At 39.8% G+C, this 24,987-nt stretch overlaps 1 long non-coding RNA gene across 6 annotated transcripts in view; it reads right to left on the reverse strand.

Annotated features, from left to right (window-relative positions):
* Window positions 1–262: 262 nt before the first annotated feature.
* The window catches only part of LOC146766685 (uncharacterized), a 263,759-nt gene continuing 239,034 nt past the window's right edge, over window positions 263–24,987 (reverse strand). For 4 of the 6 annotated variants that reach the window (XR_014957246.1, XR_014957242.1, XR_014957247.1 and 1 more), the window contains 4 exons: window positions 22,436–22,498; window positions 15,635–17,386; window positions 11,409–11,477; window positions 263–11,111 (listed from right to left, as the gene is read on the reverse strand). This is a non-coding gene — a long non-coding RNA (uncharacterized LOC146766685). Of the gene's footprint in view, window positions 11,112–11,408; window positions 11,478–15,634; window positions 17,387–19,255; window positions 22,499–24,987 lie in introns of those variants that run through there. The other 2 variants (XR_014957244.1, XR_014957243.1) reach the window with 2 other exon arrangements.

The raw sequence follows: 24,987 nt of genomic DNA on the forward strand, positions 1-24,987 counted from the left end.
TAATTAGCAATGTTAATGACCAGGTGTCCAAGAGCATGGCCAGCTTCTCTCAGCATGGAGTGATCCCTCAATGAGGGCCCTGCAAATCCAGCCCCAGTGACCCTTCCCCTCAGCTGCCAGTAATGAAGCTGAGCTCTCTCATTACACCCAGGAGAGGCTCAGGGGGAGGCCCAGGCCTTGAGAGCCAAACTCTTTCCTTCGGCTCTAGCAGGCCTTCCATTAATTAAGGTCAGCATTTTTGCTCTCCATCCCCCCCCCACCCCACCCCAGCCTCAGCCTTTTCCCCCTTAAAAAAAAAAAAAAACCAAAACAACAAAACAACACCAAAAATACTCCAACCCTCAAAGGTAAACGATTTGGATGAAGGAAGGCTTAGTTTTCTCTTCTTTCCCAGTGATAAAGATGCTGTTTCCCAGAGTGTTCGGGCTGCCTGCAGCACCTTTTTCCCCCTCATCTTTTGAGCCCTGTGGATCCAGCTATATAACCTCAGGGAAATCTCCACTGGCTGCAGCTGCTCTCTGCCAAGCCCTCTACCTTCCACCTCCCAGAGAAAAAGTAGTTGTAAGAGCACAGAGGTGGAGCGATGCTAGTGCTGGCAAAGGAAAAAAGTCTTGCATACCAGCTAAAAACCCAAATGTGCATCTCCACGGGTCAGACTGGCCGCACAGAAAATGCATTCCTGTATTATTTCTCATCAACATTTTTGTCATATTTACTACTCTTAAGTTTAGCCACATAAAAAGGGACCTTCAAGATGAACATCAAGTAAAACTCGCCACTTTGGCTGCAGTTTGTACCTCCTTTCCAGCACGAAGTGAGGTGATGTCAGCTCTCTGCCTGCAGGCTTGCGGGAGCAGGAGGGGGAGTTCTCCCTGTCCAGCTGTGGCCTGGTGCAGGCAGAGCTGCCAGGTGCTGCCCGAGCCTCTGATCATCCTCACACTGCTCCTGTCTCCCAGGACAGCCTGGGGGATGGCAAGAGTTTGTAAGTTCTAGAAATCAGTCTTGGTTTAGGTGGGAGGGAGCCTTTCAAGGATGGGGATGTTATATCAGCATGCATGCAGCACATGGCTACAAAAAAGAGCCAAATGTTTCCAGAGAGGTGTTTCTCTCCCTATGAAACATGTTCTCTGTGTTTAATAGAGAACTGTTTCATTTTTGCTTTGTAACTTAGCAAATGTAGGAATATAGGAGGGAGCAAATACTTTTAGTGAACCTGCCTGCAGCTTGTGTGGCAAGGCTGAGTGCTTCTGAAGTTTACAGAAATTTCAGAAGTCAGCTTTATTAGCTTTGACAATGCAAATGTTTTCTTTTAATTGGAAGACTATTACTACAAGTCTCTAATTTTTTTCTAGTTGTGCACTGTGAAATGAAGACACAAAATTAACATGCATTGAAAGAGAGTAGTTAAGGGAGCTGATGGGGTGATAGGAAACCTTTTACTCTAGGTCATATCTTGAGCTGGAAGTGACAGAAAGTTAATACTGCAAGAATGCCATTTGGTGGCTGTTCTAAGATAAGGGGGAGCCAAACTCAAACTTTAATGTGTTAATGCCTTCACAAATGCATTAGCAGTAGTTGGGGAGGGAGCTGGACACCATACTGCATCAATTGTTTTCCTATAAATCCTTAAAGGGGTGATTTCCATCTGTGTAACACTGTCTCCTTCCAAATGACAACTATTCCCTGCTCTCTTGACTGTCTGGGCATTATAGTAGTGACTAACATGGCAAATTAATATCAGGATGATAATGCATTTGGATTTTTCCAGTAAAAGTAAATGTGTTATAGAAAAGAAAAGGTGCTGTTTTTTGACATGTCTGGATGTTCGGGCACAGGAGGTGATGCTGCACCAACAAGGCTGCACTTCAGCTACTGGACTTCTATCCATAAATAAATTACTAAACTTTTCATTCTTGCGGCTTCAGACAATTTTACTGACACCCAACTTGACTAGAGAAAAATCTTGGAAGATGTACTGGTTCATTCCCTGTCGATTAGTCGCTCTCCATGGATCCTTGGACTTACTAAGTGGATGCAGCCTTGAAATTGTGCTGCTTTCACCTTGCACACAGCAGGTTATTCAGTAAGGACCTGCTCTGGCTCTGGCTTGCTTCACCTGAAACTGTAATCCTCCAGTAGGTCAGCTGTCTTTTAAAAGGTGTTTTTGAACATGGATTTTGAATGAAGGTTTACATCTATTCCCTATCTAGAAGTGTGCATTGACTGTCATTACATATATGAAAGGTTCCGTTCCCAGCTCTCCCAGAGACCTCCTCAGAGATTTTGGGAAGTTACTTATGGCCAATGAGGGTTGCTAATGAAAAGATGATATAGTGATGGTGAGTGCATCAAAATTAAAAATTAATTTAAAAAGCTGATTAAAAATAAAACCCACCCAAACCCCCAAACCAAACCAGAAGAAAAATTAGCTTGACCCTTGCCTCCCTGTGAGCAGTCAGAACACCACTGCCTTTATTTTCTGCCATCAAGACAGACTGAAGCAAGGACTGACCCTTCATGTGCATTTCTGTGGCATCAAAATCCTATGGGAAACCAGTGGCAATTGAGGGCTTTAGCTACATGACATAAAGAATAACTGGGTTTCAAAATATCAGTCACTCCTTGTAACATCATTTCTAGCTCTGTGCTGTTCACACAGCCATGAAAAGCAAAGCAACTCCTGCAAAGTGTAAGAGCTTTTGTAACTCCATCCTACACATCTAATTGATCAGCTATGCCAAAAGGAACAAAAGTCTTTCTATAGCTATAGTTGTTCTATTACAGGTTATGCAGATAAGGTTACAACTAGAGCCAGACACATTTTTTTCCAGATAAACCTTTTCCACTGACAAATACATACGATCACAAACTTTTCATGAATGGATATTTTCATCTCTTTTCTAGCTAAGAGTCTGAAAACATTTTCAATCTAAATTTACTTGCAGATAGTTAGAAATGTCTAGGAAGCTTCAAACAGTGAAATACAAAATATTATTTTCAGTGTTTTAATTAATCAAAATTTTGCCAAAAATTTCGCCTCTGTTATTGCATACACACCCCTGTTATTGAAGAGCCACTTACCTGAACAGCTTCACTGGCCTCCCTTCTGCCTCCTGGAAGCTTCTCCTTTCAGACAGTGGCTGTAATACCTTTTAAATGTATCATCAAAAGTATTTCCTTCCCTAAGTTAGGGTATTGCTGAAGCCATTGCTTAAATAAAACAACCAGGACTCTGACTGCTCATTATATCCTGGGAGTTCATTTTTGAAGGGAGTAGGGATCCCAAGCAAAGTTTTGCCTAGATCCAAAATTTCACAGGCATTTGGACGCAGCTTCTGTTCTGCATCCCACAGGGAAGGAAGAAATGAGAAACACATGGAAGCAGTGACCAACATGTGGGCCCAATCCCAGTCACTGATACCAAGGAAGTATTTTCACATTGATTTCTGTGACAATGAGTTGGAGCCTTTGGAAGATGAGACCTGCATGGAGTTGTAAAATCAGCTGACAGTGAAGATGCTCATTCTCCTAAATCTCATACTGTCCCTGTGACATGCAGTATTCTGTTTAGTAAACTCTTCAATAACAGCAAAAATAAGTCTACAAAACTACTGAAATCTTGGCACTAGTAATACTTTGCTTTTATATCATCTTGGTTTATGCCTGCTATAAAGTCCCAAGAAGGATAAATCTGAGGACTTCAGAGCAAGCATAGAGTTTGGGATAAATGTTTTGATTGCTAAGTTACATTCTTGAGTTATCTGACAATTTACTTTGCAACTACAGGTTGTCAGGATTTTATGGATGATTTTCCATTTGCTTTTTCTAAACACTTTCTATTACAATTTTTTTGTCTCAGTTTGCCCTGTTGAAAAAGGGACGTGGCTCTACCTTTTCAACAAGACAAGGTAAAAATCCATTTGGTAATGTTTGTGAAGCAATTTGCAATGATCAGTTTGTAGCTGAGCTAAATACAATGTACTATTAATAAAGTAATTAAAGAAAAATAAATAAGGAAGGAATTATGTAGATTCCTATAAAAGGCAACTGATAACAAGGGAAAAATTTTGGCCATTACTGGAGCACATAGCTCCATAGGCAAATTAAAAGAAGGGCTCTGTCCTCAGAGTTTTGGGCAATCCAGGCTACATAATTGATTTGAGAAGAGCTACTCCAGGCTACTGTGTAATTACAGAAGTATTCACTCTTCTGGCTCCCACTCTCCTTGTCATGTTCTACCTCATTGCCCTTTATGCTAAAGCCTTTGTTGATGAGGGAACGGAAGCAGTAAGGACAAATAAAGCAATTAGCAGGTAGGGGGAATGCTACCACTGTTTAAGGATAACACACAGCTTGTATCGGGACATTTATTAAGTAGAAGTCTAGAGCCTGCAGGTCAGAAGGAAAAATACAGGTAATCCAGAAAAACAAAGAAAATATTTTAAAACCAATTTTTCTTATATATGTAGTATTCAATAAATCTTGGCAGGAATAAAAATTTTTCAAATAGTCTATATAAAAAAACATGATGATTTTACTTAACATATTTTTAGTGAGATTAGCTTCCAGCATTCTAATTTTTTTTTTAAACCAGATCTCATCACAAGAGTGCTCTTCTCTCCTGTTTCAAGTGTTCATTGGCAGTAAGCAAACACCAATTTTTTTGAAGGGCTAAAATCTCATTTAAAATTGCTGCAAAGCCAGCCAGGAGAGGGAGCCAAGACCTTGAACAAACCTTTCTTCCTGGCTCTCTGACACCCTGGGAAGGAAGCTGAGCCATTTTAGCCAGAGCTGCTGGGTTCTCTCAGGGCTTATGTGAATGCATTGCATGAGGAAGGGACAAAAGTGACTGGGAAACAAAATTACACATGGAGTCCCCAGGCATCAAATGTTGGATGACTCGTGGTATGAGGAGAGAAGAAAGCAGGAAGATACATGAGGACTGGTGGAAATGAGCAGTACTGTAGTTTTTCACTTTTCATGCTTCCACTGCTTATCAGGAGATCAGGACTGGAGGTTGTTACAGTCCATGGAGTTTGGTTCTTTTCATAACTCATTATCAGTTGAATTTGAGATAGGTATGAAGAAAATCATAGAATTTCTGCTGTGTGTGGTGGACTGAGATCATGGGCGGTCTAAAACCAGACCAGAATCAGGCCAGGCACTGCAATGCACTAAAGTACTGCTGCTCCTCCAGTGCTTGGGTGGAGTTTGGGTTCTGATCTCCAGAAGTAAGTCTAAACTTTTTATCTCCAAAAAAAATCAGTCCAAGAGGCAAGGACATTGCATGAGAGAAAAAAAAAAGAAAAGAAAATGGAGAACATGAGGAACATAAGTGGACAAAAAAAACCCCCATAAAATAACAAACCACCACCACCAAAAAAAAAAAAAAAAATTTAAATATTTAAGAGAAGAAATATTATAAATTAAGAGGGCACTTTCATTCAGGGCCATTTGTCATGTTTTTCTGGCTGAAAAACTAGAAGAAAGGAGAAGATTCTAAGTCAAATTTAATGTTCTGTTTTTTTCATTTCCAAGCTTTCAGTATTTCTAAATATAATTTATCATCATTTTCTTCCAGTAAAATAAAAGATATTGGGACCAGTCTGTAATAGTGACAGCAATCATCAGAAAAAATTTGAAAATCTTTTTTGCTAACTAAACTGAAAACTGTATTTCAAACTAAACTTAAACAAAAATGGCTTCATTTTGATTCCTTTGTCCTGAAACTTCACTCTGAAATCATAAAAAAGTCAAAGTGTACACTTTTGGGTTTTTTTCTAAAAATATTTAAGAAATTTTTTTTCTTCAGGCATTTTAAACAATTTTAATTATTGTGATTGTTAAAATAATTTATTTGTAGACTCAGATAACAAATTAGTTCCTTACTATCAAATTAATTTTTTTACTGCATGGTATTGATTTCTATTTCCTCACAGTGCAGGTAGCAACTTCTCAGAAGTGCATCCAAAATAAACTAATGATGAGTAGTGACAAGCTGAATCAAAAACAAAGAGAACTTTTTGTTATTTGTTAACTATTCTTATCCTACAGATCAAAGTATTTGGATCAGATACAAACACATTATACTCTATTTCCTGAACTGTTTTCTGTTTCTAGAAGCCTGGCAGGATTTCTTCAGGTGCTTCACCCAAGCTATGAAATAGTGAGTTTATCCAGATCCTCCAAGAGGGAGTTGAGGGATGAGCTTGGAGACATTTCTGAACAGCGGCCCCAAGAATAGAAATCAGTGGAGAAACTTCTCACAACTCTTTTCAGGAAGCTCAGGGGAAGCAAGTTAATAACTGTGCCTAAAGTTAGATGCCAGGAACATTTTTTACTCCTTCTGGCCTCTGCAGAGCATGATCTTCCTCAAGCAACATTGATACCAATCTGCAGAAGAGGAAACTGAGGCACATGGAGAGCCAACTCTGCATGGAAAGGGTTGGCTGGAGACCTGACCCAGATATCTGAAATCCCATTTTGGTGCTCTCTCCTTGAACCACACCATGCTGTGCAGGGAAATCTTCCTTGCTACACTTGCTTTGTACATAAACACACAAGTTAATTTGGCAGAATTTAGAACCTGGCCATGTGCTGCAGAACTCTATGGATTATTGTGTTTCAACAAATGGGAATAAAAGGCAGAGCCTGCTGTATGAATGACTGCAGACCATGTCCTGTCAGGGGCTATGTGGCAGAGGCAGAAGCATCATCATGAATCCCCAGAGCTCTCCCATAAATCTTCATTAAAGTCAGGGGGAGTTTCAGATCTGTTATTAAATGCTCAATTACACTCTGCAAGTAACAACAGAAGCAAATTGATAAAAATAGGGTAGGAGACAATAGGTGTCGAGCAAAGGAGACCACTAAAATATGTGCAGAGAGTCTGGAATAATATGAATAATGAACAAATTTGTAAAAATCAAAGTCTATTTGCAGATGAATAATAAACAGAGAAAAGGGCAGGATTGGTTGAATGAATTATGCATTATGAGTCATTTAACAAGCACCAATATCTATAAAGATAATGGTTCTAATGTAAATAACAAGCCTTTAATATTTATGCAGCCTTAATAGTCTGGGGAGTCTGTAATGATGGTTAAGAATTATACCTCTCCTCAGTGCTTTTCAATGGAAAACAGGTTTATCACAATGTCACAAACCCAAAGCAGTTTCATGCTAGGTTTGATACACCTTTAACTCCACTTTGGACCCTGTCTGCCCTAATGCTGGGATCTGCACAGAACCACCACTTCTAATTGACAGCAATGCCACGGCAATAAAATCCGGGCCGTCTGAGCTAGATATCAGAAGCACTGATAACAGAGCACTCAAACAGTGACAAAACTGGACATTTCATTTTCCTTTCTGCTTTGAGATAAGGATCTCTGTACTGACTTAGTGCAATCTCAGCAGCGAGAGGAGAAATGAAATGAAAAGTGCCCTCCCCTCTCCTCCGTGCACATAGTTCTGTGTGGGAACAGGAGAGGCCCCAGAAAGCCCAGTGCAATCACAGCTGGGCTGTTAATTGCCTGGCCCTATGCACAGTCACACCTTGTTGCTTCTCTGCCACAAGAAAGGGCCACCCAGCCCAGCAGTGCCAAGGCAAAGGCGGAAAGGTTTCCATAATTCCTGCGTGTCATTCTCACCTCACGGAAATGCCAATGTGCCAGCACGGGCACGACCCTGCCTGGGCTCCCAGGGCTGACAGCAGTGCTGAACGTCAGGGAGTGACTGTGAAAGGATTGGGTTTCTCTACCCCCTTTCTGTTAAATTGAGGTTACAGCACAGGAAAAATCGTTTATTCACAAGGGCAAAAGCAGCTGAATGCAGCAGCAAGCACCTGGCCCCTCATCATAGCAGCAGAGAGCCCAGTTTTCACTAGCATTCTTACTCTTTCAGAGAGAGAATGATGATTTTTAAAGAATTTTCACACAGACCTTGGGGAGACAAGGTTGCCATGTCCATTTTCCTTCTGTGAGGCCATGGATTTCTGCAAAACCTACTTACTTGGAGGTCTGATCTGGTACTTGGAGGTCTGATCCCTGGCTCTTAATTCAGATGCAAAACTGGTGCATACTAAGGGTGACACTATATTGAATTGCATACAGCCTGCAAAATATGTTGAGGGTTTTTTTTTTTAAATAACTTGACCTGCAGGATATTAATATAGTGGCAACTACCCCTGCAGGATATAAAACTGGCACCGACTCTAAGAACTTCCATTAGTTTAGCAGGTTTCTAGGCCCAGTAATGGTCATTTCATCTGAACATGTGGAAATAAAACCAAACCATAATGGGACTTAAAAAGCATTCAGTGCATATTTGTCCATAAACACATAATATAAATAAAAACTCTTTAAAAATAAAGTGCCAAATGAATCAATGTGTGTTCTATTATGGAATAATAATATCCCTTACCACATGTGTTGCTGAAGCAAATAACTTTAGCTGGTATGATAGTATTTTCCATCTTGTGGTACAGTTTATGTTTTCATCTATTGATTAAGGACCTGCTCCTTACCAGAGTTCCCCAGGCTTAAAAGGAGAAGGAAAAATGTGTATACAATTTGGCTGAAAATAAGGAAAAAAATTTATTTCCTCCTCCCCTTTCTCCTAGCGAGAGTGTAGAATACAAAACCAGTTGAAGACAGTGGAAAGATTTGCTCCTGACTTCAGCAGCTTTGGATCTGGCCCTAAGCATATATGTGTGAGATAAATTTTGGCACTACTGGAAACCCCACCTCATACCTCCCACTGTGAACATGTCATCTTTCTATGTGCTCATGCATGCCAAAGATTTATCTCTTTTGAAATATTGCCCAGAATCAAGTTATGTTTACTCAAGTAATAGGGAGATTCACTTATATACAATAATTTCTTCAATCGAGAGGCTCTTTCTGCAGTTGTACTTTGGACTTTGTTCCTAGTTTAGCTTCTGTTTTTCTAACTTGATGTTTTTATCCAGGTTTGACAAGAGGGTTGGATTTTTTTTAATTTTTTTTTTTAAGTTAGACACCTGGAATTAGCTTTTCCTGCCAAGAATTACAGTGCACCTGGAAGTACTAAATCATTTTAATCTGTTTTTTAGTGGTTTTGCACAATGGAATTGCATCTCTTTAAATCTTTCTTACCTTTTGCAAAACTAAACTGCAGCTCCAGACAGAGCATTTTATGAGTATGTAGATAGTGATATCAGGAGATAATTGTGGCCTGCTAGTGACTGCCTCTACTGATCCTAGAGGCAGTTAGCTGAGAACTACATCTCCAGGTTTCTTTCCTCTGCCATGGCTCTGCTTACCTACATAACATATGGAAATGTGAGCATACACTTAGAGCAGATTGTTTGCTATGTTTACACCAGTTCTAACACTAATCCCCATTAATGTTTGATATTGCTCCCAAAGAGTTTAAATAAATGTCAGGCCTCAGATCCATTGCATACGTGTTAGGCATCGTATAAACTTCAGATGGAAGGATACTGAAATGCTGTGGGGTGTCCTTTTTTTAACACTACTTTTACTGGCTGGATTAATCACATCAATGTATACAGAGCCCTGCTACTTTCATGATTTCTGTCATCACATTTAAGAGTCCTGTTTTCAAGGAAAACATAAGCCAGTTTCACACCACCTTTAAAGTCCACTGTCTTGCTTCTGCTCTCAGTTACTTCCATTCATCAAATGTGTGTGTGAGTGCAAAGTGAAAGAGCAGCCAGATGCACACTAACAAACACAAAACTTTTTTCCTCTCTGCTAAAAAGTATCAGACACAGCCATACTAGCTGCACATTTCTGCAGAACAATAACCACCAGTGTCATGGCAAAGTTTGCCCCAGGCTGTGTAGCCCATCCAGGAGAAGCCTGGGTGCCTCAACTTGTAAGAAAATATTTAACTGCTGTGCAGAGAGACCTGCAAGGGAACAGCCTGTGGACCACAGAAATGACAGGTGCCAGGTGGATTCCCAGCTCAAGCTGCTCCTTTGCAGAGTATGAGCTAGCTATATGTGCTTACTGGGATTTTATATTACAGCAGAGACAAATCTAGAGAAATACATTCTTTGTCTGCCACATGGAGAAGGAAGTTGGTCAGACTTCTTCTGTGCCAGGCATTCCCTTTCTCTCTCACTTTCCTTTCCCAATTTGATTATTTTACATGAGGCTCTTTCTACTGATGATTTTTTTTCAATTACTGTTTCAGAAGCTCAGATCTGAGGCTGCAAAACTTTCGTATCAACTACCACCACCTCTGTCAGTCATATTTGGGATGCAGCCACTTTGAATTTAAAGGACTTTCTCATTATATGTTTACATAGTGCCCAGTTCAACAAGACCTAGATCTTAGCTGGAGCCTTTCTGAAACCCTTGTATTGTCATGGAGGCAACAGCAACAATGTTCAACTACAAAAATCACCAGCACAAACGAGCAACACTGTGGGAGTGTGCCTGGGGACAGCAGACAGTGAAGAGTAGAAAGTGGTTATTGAGACAGGCTTGTAATTGAACAGAGCTGATCTGCTCCTTTAGGCTAAAGGCAACTAATTTTCACTTCATCCAACCACAGGAAAAGTAAAAAAAAGATGTAGACACAGCCATATCTCTTAAAACACGGTGTTGTTTAGTAACAAAAATAATTTGACTTCACAAGTTAATAGGTTTTGCAGCAGGAGATAATTTTATGTTAAATGACTAAGCTGTGTCTCAACCTTTGCTGGGCTCATTATATCCTTTAAGTAGTTCAAGTTTCCCGATAACCAGCAGCAGAACCAGGTAAGCAGGCAAAATTAGTGTGGCTGGGAAAATTTGTATCTGTCACACAGGTCTGGTTCCCACACACTCTGGTTACATCATTACTTAGTCTGTTAACTAGGAAACCAATTAGGCCAGAGAGCTCCTGTCAGGTGACCAAAACACGAAAATGCACAAGAAACCCTACCCGAAAGATGGGATTTCAGCAGAGGCCCACAGATAGCTGACTCTCTTCTGCTGCACTGCAATTTTCGTATTTCGTTTCGCCTTTGCTTTCAAGCTGAGCTCTGAGGTCCCACAGATTGATGCCTGAAGGAGCCTTGTTTCTCCCCTCAACAGGTGTGCTGAGAAAATTGTTTCCTGCATCAAAAATTACACAAAATTATGTCATAATTTCTCTCATTCACTCTGGCAAATTTCCTTCTCCTTCTCACCTTTTAATTTACAGGGTGAGAACAAGGCAGTAGGTACAGAACTGAGTGCTTCACTGTGGTTAACAGTATATTCATCTTAAAGGAAAAGGCTTTATAAGACCAGGGTGCAGCTAAAATTCAGGGCACCAACACCTTCAGGAATGGTTGTTTGTTTTCTACAAATCTGAAGATTTGTAGAAAGTTTGTCCTTGTACAGAGGAAGCACAAAGATCTCTGGGCTCACCTCAGCAGAGAAGTGCATAGCAGAGGAGTCCAGCATAGGGCACTGGGAGGACAGGTGATGGCCAGTTTCCTGTGAAGCATACATAAGAAGGGCAGGTATGTACAAATAAATACATCTAATCTCTTTATTATATCACTATGTGGCTAAAATGCAGCTTACATGACTAGAATACTTTTTATATGCACATATTTTAGATGCATACATATATATAAATGTATATGTATTGCATACTACAAGTGGTGCAGGTATGTTCTAGCCTGAACATCTTTACTGATTCTGGCATCACCTGAAGAGCTCACTGACCTGCTTAGTCCTTGCTCTTTTCTACTGAAAACATGCAAACACCTCCAATACCTTCACTCTGGGCCAAGAGCACTAACAAGCCACATGCTCTTTCTCTCTGTTCTCATCCAGTTTTTTTTCTGTTAGGCCAAGGAGACAGAAGGAGAGAGCTGATTAAACCTCATCTCAAAAGCCTCAAGAACAGACTTCATGAACCAGGGGAGGGCAGGCTGAGGGCACAGGGGTCCTCTGCCACTGGAGGGTGATACTTGAGTACCATCACTGCTCTTTGATCCACAGCACAGTGCCTTTGGGCTAAAGGGTTTACCCCAGTGTAGTCCTTTTCGTTTCTGATGGCCTGTCTTCTTCAAGAAAATTTTTTGGGGAATGGCCATCAGAAGAAGCAAAGTAATCATAAATACTTTCCTTCCCAATGATTTTGATGAGCAGAAGACTTGATCAGTGTGCAGAGAAGAGCAAAGCAGTCCCTGCCAGCTCAGGGAACCAAGTTCTCACATGTTTTCCAGCACAAGGACCTCATTATTAATTCATGCTCCAGGTCCTCTGTACATGCTGTTACTAATATTAGGTTTCAACAGAGTAATGAGCAACAGCAATAGACTGACTATCTTAATATATTTTAAATAATGTTTGAAATATTAAATTTGAGTTTGGATTTTTAATTAGAGCCTGGGCAGGGTATTGACAATCTTCCTACTGTTTTGCAGCCAGCAAGCAAATAAGATAGGGATTGTTCTGATCTGAACACTGAAAGCCAGTGTGATTTAGGGGATGGATCTGAAATACAACACCAAACTTTAAAGCATGAGGCAAATTTGGCTCTGGCTTCAGCAGACAGACTTTGACCCATCCTTATAATAAAAAAGGACTTTTGATATGGGACTTTCATAAAAGTAAACAGTTGTGAGACCAGCACTTACGGATATGCTCTGGAACATCCTGTCACTGAGCTGCCCAAGGACAGTTTGGCTCTCAAGGACACCTCTGTTATTAAATAAAGGGGACATAGTGTGGCTGGACATAGAGAAAAGGGGTTGTTGTGGCATAAATATAAATATATAGTATAAATTGATCCTTTTAGAACATATACAGTAGAAAAAGAACCAAGGCAGGCAAGCTGTGGGTCTGTAACCCTACAGGGCTTCAAAGTCCTTCCCACTGCTGTGCTCCAGGAAGGAGCATAGATCAGCATCTCTTCTTTGCTTAGACATACATATATTAAAGGACTCATTTAAAATTGGAGCTGGGTACTAGAGCCATTTTCCTGTGATCATGCACATTTCTGAATGTGCTCCCTTTGAGAGTGAAGATTTTGCTGTTCTGGAACTCGCTCCTTCCACTTGGTCTGTTGAGAGTCTGAATACATTGACCTATGGGGCACATTGCAAAGCCTAACTATTTTCCCAGAATTTTTCTGAATGAATAACTTGAGTAGGTAGAGAGAAGAATGTTTCATTTGTACAGTACGCGGAGGCTTTTAATTAATAATGTTCCCATTTGAATGCCTATTGTATTTTTAAACGTGCTCTGTACATAGACCAAGAGCATCAGATAACTGCAGGGTTGGGTTTTTTTCCAATTAAAGCCAAAAGAAATCCCACAACTGTGTGGCATTGCTGCCACATGCCTGTTTGTGGTATCTTTAGACAGTGTCTAGCACAGCAGTCCCTGATCTGGACCATGACTTTTCAGTGCCAGCACCCAGATAGAACTGTCCAAGCTATGGCAGGTCTCAAGGAGATGAAGTTTCACACCAGCTGGAGAGTTTGCCACTGCTGATCATCACTGTAAGGTTGGGGATGTTCTTCAGTTAGTCACTGACATTAGAGAAGTGCCCAGGCTCCTCAGGGTGGATTTACCTTCTTCCTGTCTGGATTTGGAGCTCTTGAGAGATTGGGTTTTTTCTTGGGTATGTTGGGAATTTCATATTTTTATAACAAGAGAATCAACCTAGTGAGTCTTCTCACAGCAGACAGGTTTTGTTTGATAAAAATAAAGGTCTTCATAAGAACTGAAGTTTTTACTGGTTCCTACAGTTCAAGAGAGTTTTTCAATTTTTTTTTAAACCTTTATTTTGGTAAACTCAGTTTTGATATCACAGATTTCTAATTTTTTGTCTGCTTTGGTCCTCCCTAAACACCCTGACATAGCCTGAAGATAAATATTTTATATTTTCCTTTCAAAATATCTCTGAATTTAAAATTTTCCTACAGAGGTATTATTTAGCTGTTGGGTCTAGCTAGTGGTCTGCAGATCAAATCTGACTCAGGGAAATGCTTTTATGATCCAATTTTTTTCTCCCTGTGGGAGATGCAGGCCCCTTTCCTGTACTCCATGCTTCTAAAGTGTGAGAGTACATTCTTCTGTACCTGGTCACCACATTTTTCTGATTTCAGTATGCTGACTGTTGCTTTTTTTAAAATCTACACCTGAACCAGCATGTCAGATATTTTGAGGAGACAGGTGAGGGCGCTGCCAGCAAACTGGAGTTTTATTGCACAACTCGTTGTGTTTAAGCTGTTTTCTTGATGAAGAAGTTGTTGTGCAAAGACAAGTATCCAACAGGCTTTTTCCACACTGTGTTTGTCCCTGTTTCAGTTGTGTATTTGTGCTGCTGAAGCAAACCACCACCCTTCTTGAAAGCCTTAAAAACCCCTCCTGCCACCTCTGCTTTTTCATTCCTTTTCACTGAGTAGGCTGCCAAATTTGATTTTCAGATTATTTACTGCAACATCCTTTCCTCCATGGCCATGGGGCTGTCCCTCCCTGATCAGGCAAGCTCAGGGCAATGGACCAGGTGAACTCAAAACCGTCTCTAGAATCTTAATGCAGAGCTCCTTTGGAAAACACCATGGCCAACCACACCGTTTTTAAAAACCCTGTGAGAATCTTACACTTAAATCAGGTATTGCACAAGCTTCCTTATGTGGCTCACCACAACCCTGACCTGCACTACTCTTGTATATCTTTCTCCCTTAGGAAAGACACAATGGTTTGTACTGAACTGTGAAAAGAACTCAAATTTGTACAAATTCTGCCCTTACATGAAGATGCACAAGGGTCAGTTACAAGGAGACAGCAGGGTTTAGCTTTAAGCCAAGATAAAAAAAATACTTTCCAGAAGAAAAGAGGTGATGAGATGCATTATTCCACAGAGTAACTAATCTACAGCAGCTACAGTGGTCATCATCTTATTCTATTTCTTCATTTTACTATACATCACACATCTTCAACAGAATTAAAGGCCCTTAACTTTCCATTGCTTCTGCAGTTGATGGAACCCCAAGAAAATTTTGACTGGAAAAAAATCATGCTATTCAACATGAATGATGGCACACATATAGGAGGAATAAGCAGTTTCAGATCTAAAAGCCCTTCCTATATAAAATGTGTTGAAAAAAACAATTCACAACAAACTGCTCTCACACAGTTAAAATTTACATCCAAAGGGATGAGGTACAATCACACATTTAAAGTATCCAACATCTCTTAATACAGGTGTTCAGCTGTGCTTACTGATGCTGGCAATGAGATGCCACCAAACAAGAATAGTTTAGAGCAATTGCCTTTCCCTTAAGGAATCCTCTTTTAAGACACTATCTGAACACATGCTATGGTGGAGAATGTTGTGACTGAATTATTCAATCTATTTTGTGTAAGAAATTTGTAATACACAGTATGAAAGATGGGCAATCCCTGCTCTTCTCTAATTATGCTGAGTGTGAAGATCTCTGGGATACAGCCATACAACAATGCTAGGAAAGAGCAGACTCCAGAGGGACTGAACTGCCTCCAGAGTCTACAGCAGACAACATCTCTTCAAAATAAGTCACATAGGTGGTGATAACCTATTACAGACAGACACCTAACTCCCAACACTAGAAAAATACGAGGGATAATAGGAAATGCTTACAATTGCTTACCATGGGTGTTTACATCAGCCAAAAGCAGATGTTTTTTTTTTTCTCCAGCTAAGCTGGACTGTAGTTTTGGTGTTCTCAGGTCCACAGCACCCATGGATATTCAAACAATATCCCTGCTTGCTATGTCCATTCCCATTTCATCTGGCTGTGAGGTGGTGAGATCTGTATCATATTTCTATGAGCTGCACAAATGCTGCTTCCAGATTCAGCTGCTGCAAAACATTTTACATGAGTCTGAACAAAGAGATTCCAGCTGGTCCAGGCTGAAGCAACATGTTTGCTTCCTTCTCCCTTTCATCTCTAAGCTCATTCATGCTGAGAGTGAATATAATTGCTCTCTATAAATACATTCAGGTTAGGCACTAAAGCGAGAGAAAAGATACTTAAGCAAATGGACAATGACGACACAAGAACAAATGATTACTAATGAGCAATTAATAAATTCAACCCATAAATTAAAGTTTCTGATTATCAAAAGACTAAACTTCTGTACCACCTTTCCACTAAAACTACGAAGAAAGGAAATAGAATTGTTGTGTGAAGCTTAGTAAATGTATAGACTATGAGATACAGTTGCTTATAGCAGCAGAGGAATGGACTTGGCAATCTACAAGATCCCTTCCACCCCTATGCAAACAGTGAACACAAAATCTAAATCACTGCCTGGAGTTTATATTAGCCTTCTGTTTTACTTTTAGTTCAAGCCCTTTGGAATCTGACTTCTTTAATGTTCCACCAAAAAATTGCTCTGGTAAAATCTCTTACAGGTTCTTGTTGATGTAAGAACCAACACCTAATCATTTTTTTTATCTGATTTGCCAGATATCTACTCCTTGAGCATGAGCAACCTGATGGCTTATCTTTCTCAACTTTTGTGAAGGACTTTCTTCATCTGGCTTTTTCTCCTCTAGAAGTTCCACAAGATCTTTTGTGAATATTTTCTTATGTATTTTACACCTGACCTGAAAATGTAGGCCTCCACAGAAATATTACAGTAAACATTCTAGTCCAAATTACCTACTTTTCTCTTCAGATTTTGCAATGGACAGCTTGCTACCACCAAGCACAATAAATACTACACATGGCAAATAAGAGCCCTAAAGCCTATTTGGGGAACTCATTATGGTGTCAACAAGGAGTTTTTCTGAATTAGGCTGAACCACCCTGACAGAATCTTCTTCCTGCCTGTCACACATACTTATGATATAATTTCTGATCTAAGCTTCTCTAGGTCTCCGTACTTCAGCTCTGTTGAAACTTTAATAGTTTTCTCCTATTACATGAAACTAAAGGTCCTGCACTCATTATATATATTGATGATATTTCCTTTTTTTTTTTTCTGTTTTTGATGAGTGCAGATTTAACCTATTGCCTGCCATCCATCCGTCCATCCATCCATCCATCCATCCATCCATCCATCCATCCATCCATCCATCCATCCAAAATGCTGCTGCAAGAAATACTTTTTACTATGATTTCCTTCTTAGGTGTCCCACTATATTTCCTCCTTTTGTCAGCCAATACAAGATTTTGGCTTTACTCAAAAATTCTTTGTTGACCTCCTGCATCATGTTGAGTCCCTAGACATAAGCTTCTTCTTACCATCCATCCATACAGTGAGCACCTACCCACACCTATTTGCTTGATTTTCAGTTCTTTTCTAGACTTCATCTCCTGGGAGCAGCTTGGTGGCTTCAAGTAATCTCATTATCCTCCCTCAAAATGCTGATATAAACTCTTCTGAAAAACTACCTAGGGAAAAAAAAAAAAAAACAACAAAAAAACCAACCAAACAAACAAACAAAAAAAAACCACAACCAAAATTTTAAAGCTATGTTTCTATGATTATTGTTTATTAATGTCATCAATAAGGTTTGACTGTTTCTGTGTGCTTTTCTTACATACTTTGTAAATGGTCCAGGGCAATGACTGGCCTCTCAATCTGTATTTATACAGGAGCTAGTTCAGTGGTATTCTGGCTCTTGATAAAGCTCTGTGCTGATACTCAGCTGTGACAACAGAAAAATTGTCACTGTTATGTCAGGAACACTCTTCTGCTTTTTTTCTTCCAGCTTACTGCCATTCCCTGTCCAACAGTACTGCTCAGGGGCTTCTGGTCTTTCTTTTTTATACTGGACCTCTGGGATTACCTCTGCTTTGCTGACATTCCTCATAATGATTTTTTTCTCTGGAAGAACAGATCTGTCAAAGCATTGGATGAAGAACTAGGATATTTTTAGTGAGAAGACCACAGAGGTGAGTTCAGATCATCCAAAGAGCAAACTGAGTGTGTCTAACTGTGTTGGTATGGAATGGAAAACAGAAAGGGAATCAGTGGAGTTGTGGTCTATTCCCAGGTCTTTTACGGACGCTTTGCTGGTGAAGTCAAAATTTTTCACTCTTTTGGGAGTCCATTTCCATTTGTGTTTTGATTGCCTGTGAGATTTCAACTAAAAGCTTCCAAGGGAAGGACAGTAACATAATGTTTAGAAATCCCCAGCACAAACTCTTTTAAGTGCTACTATGACCTTCTTCACCACCATCTTTTTTATAACTCTACATAATTAGACCCTGAAAAGTGGCCAGACAAGAACTCCTTCTTGCTAAGGGGGAATCTGTGCCTTCTTTTGGGAAAGATGGATATAGCACGGAGCTGGAAGTCAGCAAGTCCCACAATGATGGTAGGAAAGGGCAGCCGCAGCCAGCAAGACATTAGAGGGACAGAAGGAAGGATTTTCTTTAGTCTGGACAGAATTAATTGCAATCTGAAGTCCCCAAGTCAACTCCTACCAGGCATGGAAGCAAGGACCTGCTAGCAAGGATTTTGTAGGCAGGGAAAATATTATAAATGACTGATTTTGATTTTAGTTCTTACCTAGCTACTTTGTATTTCCTCTCATGAAAAGATTACCCTTCTTCTTTGTGCTCTGCACAACCTGGCTTTGTGAGTTTAAAGTCTGACAGACTTCTCTGGGGAGCTCACTGTTGGCAAAGGTCTAGAAGGCAGCTCCATCTCAAAGCTCTGGCCAAACCAGAGTCATATCACACCTCCACAGTACAAAATCCTTGACCTAACATTTTTTTTCCTTTCCATATGGTGTAGTAAGAGGTGGAAAATATATTAAATATAACAGAGTATTGATCTTGGTAATGCAGTACCCCATATACCAAAAGCACTGTAATGCCATAATGACTCCATTCACAGGGAATAAGTTCAATGAGAAAATCCAGGTGCATGCCAACCAATTCACCAAAAGAGATTTTCCAGCCTGCCAACAGGGTGCAGAGACTCCTTCTGAGCTCTTTTCCTTCCCCACGACAGCCCTTAGGTAAAAGTTTGCAGGAAATTCAAATACTCGTGAGCTGGCAGAGCTGCTGCTTCACATGCCCTAAGAAACGTAAACACTTCTGTTTCAGCACATCTGCCATTGCAATACCTACAGCTTTTCCAGAACCAAAGGATTAACTTTATTGTGCCTTTGCTCAGCAGATCTGGTAACACAATATTATACTTCTAAGCAGACAGATTACTCACAAGTTTCTGGATGCTACATCTTTAGAAACTCACTCTACTTAAAGATAAGTGTTGAATTCTGCAATCCCAGAAACATCCAGCTGATGTAAAAAACAGTTATACCAATGACCAGATGGATGCTATTTTTCCTCAGGTTATTTGGATATTCCAAAGTAATGGTTCTATTATGATTTTTTTCACTTCAATATTAAACAGATGCAGCTTGTTTGTAAAGACTGTTATGAACCACTTTTGCTTTAGATTTATAAAATAAAACAAAAAAAGATGTAAGGAATTAGAAGGGGATTGTGTATTACTTTATCATAAAAGGGAAAGACAGACATTACATCAATATAATTACATATGTAGTAAAGAGAACTTTATGGACCTGAAGAGAGAGCCCCATTCAGCATTTCTAGAAACCAGGTGTAATGCCACAGACATCAATTAAGTTACTTTTGGTAAGAGTAGATTCAAATCTAGAAGTCATATTTATGTATTTGTGTCTGCTTGTGCAGCTGAGCACATCAGACACCCTTTATTAAATACTGAGACACTCACAGAAGCATTTTCCTGGAAAGTCAGGTGCCATCCTAATTTCTGGATTATTTTTCAGGATGGCCACCATCTTGTCCCAGTCTAGGGACTAATTGTGAGGAGTGCTGAGATCTCCCAGTTTCCAGCACAGCAGCTGAGAACTCTGCTGTACATTATCCCTGCTGCCCAGTACTAGCAGGGCATGAAGAGACTAAAAACAAGCATGCTTTTGTATCAAAGGAAGCACAATGTGACTGACAACCTTCAGAGCACTTTGCCTGCTCATCAGTTAGGAAGTTTCTTCCATAACTCTGCTCTCCCCATTCAGCTGATCTCTTCTGTGGAGTGGTTTGCCCTTTGATCTAAAGAGAACCCAAGCCTGCAAGTGACTATGGTTCACCAAAATGTGTACTGTGACTGAATTATTTACACAGACATGAGGCAGTCTAGTTGCAAAAGCTTGGACATAAACTGTCTCTCTAAAGTAGATGTACAGTGAGAATGTCCACTCAGATTAAGGCATTCCATTCCTCACAACCAAGGGAAATTGTCCAAACTGATGAGCTATTTAAGTGTTTTGTGAATAGGCATCCTTGAAATGTGAAATATTTAATCACAAGAAGTATTGTTATTGCTGCTATTTATTTCACTTTGTCTCCAGTTACTTAATTTTATTAGAATGTGAGGATTTCTTCTCAATTAGATTATAAAACATCTTGCAGTATAAAAGCTTAGGTTCAGATAGTGATAATTTTTTAAACATTCATTTTGTCTCAGCTGATAATTGCTATGCTGAGCTCTCATTCAAAAGCAATACTATTATTATTGTTGTGAAATTCAAACATTAAGATTTCAAACACTATTGAGTGAATGACAAAAGTACAGTTTCCAAACTATAGAAATATATTTTGACCTTAGTTCTTACAAGTGCTAGGCAGCCAACACAGAATGGATCCTTTTCATTTAAATGTGGAAATAATCTTAACTGAGGAATTAGAATTTAGTCTGGCTGAGAGGTAAACTGGGCTTGTTTGACTGAGTCCTGAGAGTTTAAATATACAACCTGTGTGCCTGGTAGGCACACAACTGAAATGCACTTTAGAGCCTGTGTTGACAACATGCTGAGCTTCCTCGCTTCCCAGGGGCTTTAAGAGGGTTGAGGCTGCTGAGTACCTCTCAGAAGTTTGTGCTGCATCCCAGAATTATGTCTGTAGGATCACTGGACTGTGTTTGTGGGTAGAGCTCAGTTTGCCATGCCATCACTGACTAGTTCTAACAGTGTCTGGCTTGAACTTCCAAGTCGTAGAATAAAAGGAGGCTCTGAATTCAGGTGATACCATATGACTTTTAGAATCATACCATAGTCCCTTGCTGCTTTTACAGAACAGAGTCTCTGTCTCCATGTCTCTGAGACAACTTGAAATTTATTTATCAGCTGTGTCTCTGCCCTGACAAAATATTTCCCTGTGCCAAAAACCTAATTTACCAGTCCTGGATGCAGACACTTTATTGACTCAGTAGGGATTGGTAGTTACACATAATTCTAAATTAATTGAAGATATAATTCAAGCTGAGCAGTCCAGGTCTGAGCTTTTCTAGACCAACCTCAATATTAACACCTCTATTATGAGCTTGTAGGCAGTTCATCATCTGTGCCTGTGTAACCATATGTAATTTAGTTTGACAGGAGTTTGCCTCAGGCAGTATGGCAAAACCCCAGCAACATATATACAGAATAGAAATATATACAGAATAGAAACTAGTCAAGATGACTCTGAGCTTCGCAATTCCCCAGTCGCATGGTTTTGGGCAGGGGACCAAAGTGGGCTTTGTGGATGTCACCACGTCATCCTGGGATCACTACAGTGTGTTACTGTCTGCACAATGATCCCCTCCTCTCCTGCCAGAGGGCCACTGGGTGTACCTGCTTCACTCTCTGCAAGGAGGAGCGGGGTAAAGAACACCCAGTCTGGTACAATGTGGGAGATGTGGGTTGGGCTACAACTCCTGCTCTTTCAAACACACCAGCTGTCAGCTTAAGTAAGAGGGACGGCCCACCACAGCTCCACTTGCAGCAAGGAACAACAGCCCTTTCTGCCAGGAGCTGGGGAAGGTGACCAGACACATGGGGTGATGTCTGGGGACGTGTTCATGGTGTGAGCATCAACCCTAAAGTCAAGGTATGAGTGGCATGGTGCCTGCAGGACCCAGGTCCCCATGCATTCTGGGAGAGGTTTTATCCTGTTCCATCAGAGCAGACAACATGGGATAAGTGCACTCTCAACATCAAAGGGTATTTAAAGTTAATTGAGATCGAGTCAGGCCATCTGCCAGGCACCATGACAAATCCTCTCCATCCACTGTGCAAGGTCCTGTACATTTCCATAGCAGATATTCCATTCTCTAAGATGGTTGATCATTACAGACTTTGATGAGGCAGGCACTATGAATACTGCAGAGTGATGTTCTCAACTGTTCTAAAAGCTGCCAAGCACTTCATTTTACTTCAGAGTTCCATTACTTTGCACTTCTCCCATGGCTATATTTGGCAGAGTTTTTCTACTGATTCTCCAGACCAGTTGTCCTCTCCCTTTGGCAAAATTATTAGTCAGGACTATGGACCCAGTTCTGCATTAATTTTTCAGCTCAGCATATAATGATCATGATAATAAGTATCTTCTATTTGAATAGCATTTATCCAGAATCAAGATGGAAAGCTAACATGCCCAGCTGGGAGCACAGCAACTTACCATTAGTTTTATGAAAGCACTCAGTAGAGATCTGGGTCTATTTTGTAGAGTTGGGTTCTTCTTCTTGGAGAAAAAATAAAATTCAAGATCAATCTCTGCGCCAGAAAATGTGGACAATGATAACAAGTGTGGGCATTGACTTTTCTGGCCCTAGCTTTGGGAAAGAACTTCAAGAAACAAAGGTTTTGCTGCAAATAAAAATTATAATTATAATAAACTCCTGTTGAAAAAAAAAAAATCCTGTTTGCTTGATTCATAGTTTTGATGATTTAAACCCCCTTTTTTTTCTACTATCCTGAACTCCAAACAGTTTCATGCTAAGGTGCTAGGTTTTTCCGTAACACAACAATAAAAGCAGAATCTGTAGTGATAACCAAGACCAATGATAGAGTGCTCACAGAGCAAAATAAAAATCAAAACTGCTTCAGAGAATAAACAAATACTGCAACTGCCAAAATTTTATGCTGCCTTGAAGGCTTTACCTGCTGAAAAGCAGCTGCTTTAGGTAGTTCTGTGGCCTCTTTACCACAATTTCTTAAAACTTCACACCTAAATGATCACATTCTCAGAGAGGCACTATTTATCTCTTAGAGAGTTGAAGCAAACACAAGGATTAAAGGCTTTTTTTCACCAAGGTATTCAGGAACTTATATCCTGATTGTTTTCAAAGGGAAGGTAGGAGCCTGAATATCTTCAGATTTTCTAGGTCTGTGTGACTCTCTGGAGGCCACAGGGCAAAGATGTCACAGAACAGGAAAGAATTTCAGCAGGAAATTTTATCTAAATTTATTTTTACCTCTGGTCTTCCAACCACTGGTTAACACTCAATCAACTAAATAATCTTTTTTGTGTTTCACATCATCCTTATTTCCAAATCCTGCTGCACTCTCCACTCAGGTACAAATACACAATGGTGCCACAGCAAAAATGCTCTTTTTATCTCTTTACAAGGTACAGACTCCTGCCATATCAATGCTGTCATGCACATAGGGCTCTACAAAAGAGCTCAACAAAAATTGTTGAATCTGTTCCTCAGTTTTTATTTTGACCAAAGGACTTGGTTGATACAGCAATTGGTAAGGACACAAGGCACAATGATTTGTATTAGAGAAAGTAGTTGCCACCATGTAACATTTTAAAGATTTAAAATTGAGAAATGAATTTACATTAACTTTTGTGCCATGATATCACCTGGGACAAATAGCCATAGTGTATCTCCAACTCACTGTTTAATTGATTTGTATTCCACAGTGTTTCTTGGTTTTGTTCTCTATAACATAAAAAATAGATTTATACAGCCAGTTTAACACATGCTTAACTTTCAGATGGACAAGAAGGCAGAGTGTTTATATTAAATATCTTTTTCTAACATGCTGTTTTTGTAAGTTTACCAGCAGAACAATGACTTTCAAAGGTTTATACTTTTCTTCCTTATTTCTGTTGGCCAGGGTCTTCCAGGCATCTACGGACCCCAGAATGAAAACTATTAACTTACATGCTTAAAATTAAGCAGTGTTTGGAGATTTGTTGAATCAGCAAATACAGGCTTACATTAGTTATTTGATGAAATTAATATTAATTTTTTAATAACTTCTTAGATGAGTGTAAATTTGTTGTAATGGTAGACTTGGCTTTGTTTCTTAGTACTCTTTGCCTGGGTAATGAGTACTTGGCGAGTATTTTCACTTTACCACACTACTGATGTGCACTAATCATGTTTTTTCTTGTTGTAAGTGAATAGCTGGGATGTTGCACAGAACTGTTTGATCAGTATAGCATGATTTAAGAGAATGCTTATGCCTTTATTTGTCTCATAATCCTACTTAACATCTGTATGAATCATTACAGTAAGGTGTGTGTTAATAACAGCTTCCACAAACACATTTTTATATATAGAAAATTAAAATATTAGCTGCCTTTTATTTCAGTAGATTTAAAGTGTCACTGTATTTTTCCACTGAAGGAAAATACTGAAAATATTTCACTTATCATATGTGTTTTTTCCCATTGACATGTGTGTCACTTCATGAGTGATATCAAGCTATGTTGCATGATTTGAAAATCATGAGCCTTCTGCTTTTCAAATCCTCATGTGAGAGAAAAGCCACTTATGTAAATTCCCTGACAAACTCCATAAAGAAATCTCTTGGGACTAGGAAGGCATCTTGAAATCAGACACCACCAATCCCATTTCAAATCCCATGAGGCAAGAGACCAAGCTGGTTCTTTGCACACTTCATGTGTGTCTGAACTGTCTGCCAGTGGATTTCCTGCACCCCAGCTGTGCCCCTGTCACAGCTGGGGGCACTGGAGGAGGGAGATCACCATGTCTTAATAGAACATTGCACAAACCCATCCAAGTGAGCCTATGTGGTCTTCTCTTTCCTTCACCACCTCCCTATCTTTGCTCTTCCATAGATTCCCCAGATAAAGTCTATGTGTTGATTTAACTGTTCCATCCTTATGGCTAGATGTAATGCAAACATTTTGTTTTGTAGCAGGGCAGTCAGAATTTGATTTGTCAGGCTTTGCATAGGAAAAGACACTAAATC

This window comes from Lonchura striata, chromosome 9 (genome assembly GCF_050655825.1).
Source record: "Lonchura striata isolate lonStrDom1 chromosome 9, ASM5065582v1, whole genome shotgun sequence".
In the NCBI taxonomy this organism is placed as follows: domain Eukaryota; kingdom Metazoa; phylum Chordata; class Aves; order Passeriformes; family Estrildidae; genus Lonchura; species Lonchura striata.